Genomic DNA, 8,536 nt, shown 5'->3' with positions numbered 1-8,536 from the left:
CCCAGATTCAATAGATTAACCAACAAATGAAGACTTAATATTTATAGCAAATCCAAAATATGTTCAAAGAATTCTCATTCACAAAAACCAAAATATGCAAAGAGAAGATCCTTGTATATACCCGAGTCAGATATCAATCCAACCAGAACCTCAGCCAGTACCCATTAACTCTGTAATTGTCGTGAAGTTTTGAAACAGGTAGAGACTTCCCTAGAGTCAGAAAATGACTGAAATACCCTTAAGTAGCAAATAACCAAATCAGTACAGATTAACAGTAATAACAGATTAATTAACCCTTGTATAGCGTGCTAAATGAGAGAACGAGCGAGATATCAGTCATTAAAAAATAAACGAGATCAATAATAACATATGATCAATAATAACTCAGAACAACTAGAAACAATAACAATTAGGGTGTCATAAAACTAGCCTTTGTGTGGCACTTAGGAAATAACAGGACACCCAAGTTACTTTAGTAGTTGGGCGATTGTCTTGTTTTTCAGTATCTTCAGGTATATACCAATCTGTGCCAATAGTACAATAAATTTTTTTATTAGTGGCATCTAGGTTATTGGCACTAAAACTTCAATTTATGTCACTAGATGTATTTTGTGACGTAAAAGTTAATGTCACGACGATCGTCACCCTAGGTGTGTCACTAAATGTAAAAAGTGACGATGTATGTGTTATCGTCATGTATTGTTAAATATATAGTGACTCTAATGGATAACGTCACAGTTTAATTTACATTCAGTGACAATTACTTTTGTCATCAAATGATGTACATTTTCGTCATTAATAAATCATATCGTCACCAATGACACAATAATTTCATTGTATACGTGACAAAAAGAAAATTGTCACATTTTTAATAACGTAGTATATCGTCACCTAGTAGTAGCATGGATGGCATTTATATACAACATCACTATATAATTAATATTCAATGACAACTAATTATGTCTCTAAATTATGTACAATTTTGTTATTGATGATTTATATCGTCAAAGATAATACATTAAAATCAACCTATATGTGACGAAAGAGATATTGTCAAACTTTTAGTGACATAATATAAATGTTACTTAATAATATTATGAATGACATCTATGCATAGCGTCACTTTACAATTTATATTCTATGACAGTTGATTACGTCACTAAATTAAATAAGATTTCGTTATTGATAGTTTATATTGTCACAAATAATGCATTAAAATCAACTTATATGTGACGAGAAATATAGTCACATTTTTAGTGACATAATATATTGTTACCTAATAATATTATGAATGATGATTATGCATAACGTCACCATATATAATGTCACCAATATAGTGGCAAAACTAAAAATTGTCACATTTTTAATGACAATATATATTAAACTAAAATTATTTATACAAATCTAAATAAAAAAATAGCTCAATTATTACAAAATAATAAGATTTAAACAAATATTTCACTAAAAACATAATAATTTCATTTCTATCACGAACTGCTTCAGTTGATGGCTAAGAACGCCTTCAACAATTTTGCAGTCATAAGCTGCAGCTACCTTCTGAATTGCATCCATTACATCTTTATTCTGCCATTAAAACCATAACAAAAGACATTAAGTACAACAGATAATATCAATTGAAGTATGGATGCATGTTGTAAACAATATAAATTACAAAGGAAACTAGTAACTAGTAATACTTCATCAGAAAAGGAGGAACATTAAAAACATTTCCCAATCACAGTAACTATGACAAAAGCCTCACTTGGATGTTGGTCCATAGCTTTTGAAAATTATTAATCGCCTAGGGAAAATAGAATAGAGGAAAATTTGAAAGTCCAGACTATGTTTGATAATTTAAGTGTGAAAAAGAAAACAATTGATCTCCAGTGAGTTGTCTTCCCACTGCAACATGAGGGTTGGATGGTCAAAACAGATGATAGAAAGCGAGGCACAAAGGGAGATCACACATGATTCTCTATCAATGTAACTATAACTAAAAGAGGCTACATTGGAACTAAATCCATAGCTCAAGATTTTCTTGATCACATAGGAATCATGTGAACAAACAAAAGATATATATATATATATATATATACATGAAAAAGAGTTAAATAAACCAATATTTCTAGACAGGGTAAAACTTTGAAACAATGAAAAATATAGCATTTACTTGACAGTATTTCTCAACAGTTAAATAAAAACAGCCATGAGGTTGTACTCACTTTGTGTTAGTTATAAAGAAAATGTTGGTCATGTAGGGCAACTGGCATAAACCAATAAAAGATGGACTAGCCTAAGGCAGCCTAACATGACAAAACATAATATTGGCAACAGGGAAAAGAGGGGCTAAATAGAAGATTGAACACCTCGGCAAAGTTGCCTATCCTTCAAATTTATATTATACATCTCTCAATCACCTCTACGAGTCAAATCAAAAAGGCATTGTGTGTTGTGAGATCAATTTCCCTATCAGATTAACTATGACAAAAAACTTCATTTGAATGTAGATCCATGGCCAGTACAAGACATTCATCATTTAGGGAACCAAAATTCAGAAAAGTAAAAAATTGGTTCAAGAATTATAAGATAAAAATGCACAATAGCTAAAGAAAACACAAGAATAACAAAGAATATTGAAATCAACCTATATGTGCCGAACGAGATTATGCTTTTAACTCTAAAGTTACAAACATGCAGATTACTTATGTGGAGAATTATTTTTACTCCCTGATTCAACACGAAAATAGAACATACCAAAATCTGAGTCTAATTTCAAAAAAAAAATAATGATATCAAGAATTATTTTCCACTGTTGAGATCAATATTTAAAACAAAAGAGCACAACATTTCTTTAGCTCATGAAGAAAGGAAAAAGTTGATCAAAGTCTCACTGTATTATGCATTAAATCCTTTTATGTTAGTTGAGTTTTCCATTTTACCTGAATAATAAGCAGAATATAAAAGAGAAAGAAGAACCAAACCAAAAAGAAAAAAAAGCAAAAACGAAAAAGTAAAGTACTATCCATCCATATTCTTTTTGTTTTCTGAGCTATCAAACAGAACAAGTAGATAAAAGAAAGATTAATTTTTTTGGAGATATTACGGTTGAAATGAAGTAGAATGCAAAACAAGAACAAAAATAGAAAAAACAAAATGTAAATATATACAAAAAAACTCACCTGTGAAAGGTTGGTGAAGGAACAAAGAGGAGAAGATAGATTACTACTTTCAAAATTGCAGGCGAAAATGTATGGGCTGTAGACAAATAAACAAATTAAAGCTTAAACCATTAAGAAGAAAGCAACATAAGCCGAGAAACTCAGAAAGTAGAAAGGAGAAATAAATCCACGGGGCTGGGTTTTTCTCAATGATTTTTCACAAGTTTCACCCATTTGATAATAAAATTTCTGGGCAGTCCTTAAATGATTGGTGGGTAATAGTCTAAATTCTGATTTGATCACAAATGCTAATAGAAAAGCCTGTGCAATAGTGGTTTGTCTAGATTGTGTTTGGTACTCAAGTTATACAACTAGAGGGATAGTATTACTTTCTCCTTTTAAACTCAACAAATCTTCTCTTGTCATAAAGGCCCTATAACAACCTCTGCAACAGACATTGCTTGCAATGAGAACTCTATTTGGTATGGCCACTCTAGTATCTATACAAATATATCCTTATTTAATCATGTTAATTTTTTTTTTGGTGACATTCTATAAATTAGAAAATACATAGAGGAAATCAATGTCAAGAAAAAAATTAGAAAAATAACTGTAATGCAAGCTTATTCCTTCTTGTGTTCTCATAAATTTGATTAGCAAATATATTGGAGAAAACACTGCTCCATTATGCTTAAGATTTTCTTTCAAACAGTACAAATCAAACACCAGTTTTTCTACTTTGTAAAATGCAAAACAAATATACACATAAAACCTGGAAGCTTCAATTTTAAAAGATGAAACCTATACATTCTTAAAGAACTCCATGAAACTAATATACACATAAAACATAGATTGATGCTACAAACAGGGACCTTCATCTGCACCAAATTCAGATGAACTTATGAAAAACCAGATTAAAACTACTTAAAACGCCGTTCAAATCATGCTTTAGCGATCCTCAAAAACACCCAAAAAGTAAAATGTGTTTCTTTTTTTTTTAAAACGAACAATTTAAAGAACAAAAACTTACCCAGAATTAAACATCTTAAAGCAAAATCAGAGTGACCGATGTAGAAATTATTATTCGAAGAGAAGAAAGAAGCCGAACATCAATTCAACTACAAATAAGTTACTAATAAGAATTAAACTACACATAAATGAGAGGGAAAAAAGGAAAGGTAAACCTGTAAGTATATCTTTTGCGGATGTCTCCTGGGATGCACCATTTTGTTTATGTTCATATCCACAATTGCAAATTTGACCTCTTCTGGCTACGCTAAGATTCAAAGGCGTAAGACAATGGGTTTAATTAAAAAAACAATTATTTTTTAAGCACACAAAACCTATTTATAAAGATCATACTATAAAAGGAGTACCTTTTCAGCACCTGAACTAATTTGCATTTCAATTCCATGCAAAATCGTGAATAAATAGAAAAACCCTTGAAGATGAAGCCGTATTTGATGAAACAATGGAGAAAAAACCCAATCATATGTAATTCTAAAAGAAGGAAGGGGAAAAAGAAACCTAATTTACTTTCGTTTATAGAAAAAATGGAGAAACCAAACGAGTAAATTACCAGATATCTTCGATGAAGCCATATTTGATGAGCTCCGCGTTTTCGTACTTGTTAAGAACCATGAGGATGGTGTAATTGCCGACTTCTAGTCGGGATTTAAAGTAAAAAAAAAACCATCTTTTCCCCTTCAAGATTTCCCCTTTCGATTTTGATTTGTCTTTTGGGAAGACAAGAGACAAAATTAGGGATGCAGTCAAGAAAGGGTTTTAAATTTGACGGTTAAGTGTTTGAATTGGGAAAAGAGACGGAGCATTGTGCCGGCGTATGTACGTAAAAATACCAACAAAGTACAGAATAATTGCGGCATTTGATACACAAACACCACTAAAGTATGTGTTTGTTAAAAACGCTATTATAATACACGTTTATAGTTGCTTTTTTTTCCAAAAAAACTATATATCAATTTATAGCGTCAGTTTTTATTCGAATGCAACTAAAGTACGTGGTTGTAGCGGCGTTTTCACACACCACTATATATTCGTCTATTATGACGCTTTTCTAAAAACGTCACCATATGTGCAAAAGTAATGGCGTTTCTTCTAAAACTCCACTAAAACCGTCGCTATAAACCTTATTTGCTATAGTGATCTAATATAGAATAATGTCAATAAAAAAAAACTCTATAAATTTCATTATTTAATAAGGTTGTTAGATTATCTTATTTTTTAACATTAACTGACATAATTTCATGACGTCTTTCAAAATCGTCGTATAAAACAGATATAAAAACAACTGACAAATAATTGATTTTGTCGTACTAAAACTATTTTTTGGGACAATAATAAAATGTCACTTTTAGTGTCTTATAAAATATAACAAATTAAATTGCCACGAATAAAACTTATTAGTGACAAATGTGTAATACCACTAATTCAAATTCAATCGTCATTATAATAAATCGTCACTAATACCTATTTTTCATTGGAGATGATTTTATAACGTCATTATTTTATCTAAATGTCATTAAAAGGTTTCCCACCAAAGAATTTGGTGGGAAGATTTTGGTGCCAAACATATAGTGACAAAAATCAATGACTATTTTTAAAATTGTCATAAAAGATATATCGTTAATCAATAAATATGTCGAAAATAAAAAAAATGTCACATTATAGTATGTTTTGTGACGATATATGTAATGTCATATATAAATTTTGTCATAAATTTACAAATTTGTTGTAGCACTTCTTTTACCAGTTGGGCGCAGAGTCCCCAAGACTCGACGGAGTAAGTTGACCGGTGTACGTTTCTAATGTAGTTACAGATCTTACCCTGTTGTACCCAAGGGTATACCGACACTCTAGAGGGGTACGTGAGCTCTGATATGCATCCCCTCAGCTGCACCATGACGTCTGACATAGCTTATCGTTTTTGTTGTGTATCATATATTAGTATCTGGTAGGATAGAGGGGTGTGTGAGTTACGAGATGTAGCCCCTTAGCCGCACCATGATGCCTACCTCAGCTAGTGTATGAGTCACAATAGAGTCAATATTGCATTCAGATAATGCATAGTAAAACCAGTATTGTATTCAGATAATGCACAACAGAGCCAGTCATATATTAAGATTAGAGACCCTTTAGAAGTGTACTTATGGCTAAACCCTTAGTAGATTTAAGGAAGTATGAGACCCCTACTTCAATGATAGGACATCTAATCTTTAAGTAGGTAGCACTTGATCTAGATCATGCATACCTACTGCTTAACACCATGTCTTCAACACACTTGCATTTATTATATCCTTATGCTACTCTAGATTAGCGATTATATTACTAGGCTTTGTAAACCTAGCCTTCGGATGTTTTCATTGGTAGGTTAGTAGAATGAGCAGTTTGTGAAGCATTGTCGCAATAGGATTTCTAGCATATCCTTCAGAGTATTGTACCATAGCTTAGTGGGCATATGTATTCATAGAACCTTACTCATGTATTCAGTTATTTAAACTCATAGTCTGTATTATTTGGTTATAAATTATGTATCATGGAACTTCAGTTTTGTAAAATATTTTACATCCAATTATATATGTTTTAACTATGATACTATTCGAAAGATTTGAAAAAGAAAATGAATAGGTTTTAAGATTCAAGGGTTGCCTCGGTAGCCTAATATGACACTTTAGGCCCAATCGGGTTTAGGGTGTTACATTTAGTGGTATTAGAGGGTTAGGTTGAGTCGGTTCTAGGACTAGTAGTCAGTATTAGTAAGGTGTCAGTGAATACATACACGTAGGTACTGAAAGTACTTGTATAAGTCTGGAATCCTGATGGTGCTTCTTTCCTTAACTTATGTTGTAGAAATTGCGACGATAGATAGCCTCGAACGTAATTCATAGAATCAGATAGAGAGGCGAGTCTCTCACCCCAATAAAGTCATTAAGGGATTTCTACCAAGGGTAGCAATTTTTGGAGTCCCCGTATCGCAAAGGCAACCTTTTTCAAAGGTATAAATTCCACTCTCATACAGATAGTAGACGCTATTCCTAGAGCACAAATAGTTCAGTCAATCACCCAGGGCACGTTAGTGTTAACAGAATCCCAAGTAGAGAGGCTATGGAGGTATCAGAAAGTCGACTTCTTTGGTTCATGTGATAATGATCAAATTTTAGCCGATCAATGGTTGAGAAAGACCATGAGATTTTCAAGTAGATTTACCTTACCTTAGAGAGTAACTTAGAGTGTGTCACCGTTTTACTCATGGGTGATACTATCGATCAGTGGAAGACCATATAGATGGCTCTACATCCAAAGGTACCCACGTGGAATCAGTTTTCGAGTGAGTTTAAAGCAAGTATGTATGATTTGAGATTTCAGTTCTCTCAACAAGTTCAGGGAGATCACCCAATGTTCGAAATAGGAGAAAGAGACCTTCTTTTAGTGAGTCATGCTCCAGAGTTGTTTATGACCGTGTTTTGAGGTACAAGAGGTTCCTTGGGAGATCCATTTTGATATCAGTGTACAATTACTGAGGCACATATGGATGATTTGAGATTTCAGTTCTCACAGCAAGTTCAGGGAGATCACCAGTGTTCGAAATAGGATAAAGATACCTTACTTGAGTGAGTCATGCTCTAGAGTTATTTGTGACCAAGTCTTGAGGTACAAGAGGTTCCTTGGTAGATATATTTTGATATCAGTGTGTAATTAACGGTAGATCCACTTAGGGTGTTTCAGTGTAGAGTATGAGAATGAGTTCTTTGGGTGAGTCAGGCATCTCGAGTAATAAAGAATTGTGTATCAGTAGGTCTATATCAGGTAGTGGCATGGAGGACCTGAGGTCCGAGTGAATGGATAAGAGTGTCGCCAGTTCAGTCATTTCAGCCAAGTAAGAGGTGGATTATAGGGTTTTTATAGAAAACTGTCAACTCCACCATCAGTGGTGAGCTTTATATGCTTCAATAGAGTTTTTGATTATCTAGAGTGCAAGCTTTGTGGTAAAAATCAGTTAGAAAGGTTCTTTAAACCCGCAAGAAAATGTTATGGATGTGAATCCTTAGCTCTTATGGTAAAAGATTATATTAGTTCGAGTGGCAGTGCTTCAGCTCGATTGAGGGGAGAGATCCCCGTAGCTCAATATGGTTAAGAACCTTCTTCTGGAGGTGGCAGTTCTATGTTTAGACATGAGAGCAGAGGAGCGGATCATCCAGTTCTTGACCTAACTAAGTATGTTTAGGTGCCTTAGATTAAAGGAACCAAGTTCGTTAAGGTATGTTTGACTAATGTTAGATGTCATCAAATAGCTCGATTGTGGTAAGCGATAGTGAGTATCAGCCATAGAATCTCATAATCCTTAGTCAGAGTGTGGG

General features: G+C 33.1%; 1 long non-coding RNA gene across 3 annotated transcripts; it reads right to left on the bottom strand.

Annotated features, from left to right (window-relative positions):
- Window positions 1-1,426: 1,426 nt before the first annotated feature.
- LOC120152716 lies at window positions 1,427-4,961 on the bottom strand. 3 transcript variants are annotated; one of them, XR_005518712.1, is made up of 5 exons: window positions 4,738-4,961; window positions 4,535-4,599; window positions 4,343-4,434; window positions 3,180-3,255; window positions 1,427-1,584 (listed from the first exon to the last, which is right to left on the bottom strand). It is a non-coding gene; the product is annotated as an uncharacterized LOC120152716 (long non-coding RNA). The 3 variants fall into 3 exon arrangements; XR_005518713.1 differs by having other exon boundaries at window positions 4,343-4,429; XR_005518714.1 differs by lacking the exon at window positions 4,535-4,599 and having other exon boundaries at window positions 4,343-4,429.
- Window positions 4,962-8,536: the final 3,575 nt, after the last annotated feature.

The sequence above is a fragment of the Hibiscus syriacus genome, unplaced genomic scaffold (assembly GCF_006381635.1).
Source record: "Hibiscus syriacus cultivar Baekdansim isolate YM2019G1 unplaced genomic scaffold, ASM638163v2 tig00111095_pilon, whole genome shotgun sequence".
Classification (NCBI taxonomy): domain Eukaryota; kingdom Viridiplantae; phylum Streptophyta; class Magnoliopsida; order Malvales; family Malvaceae; genus Hibiscus; species Hibiscus syriacus.
Note: the sequence above shows the minus strand (reverse complement) of the source record. Positions and strands in the feature narration are given on the sequence as shown.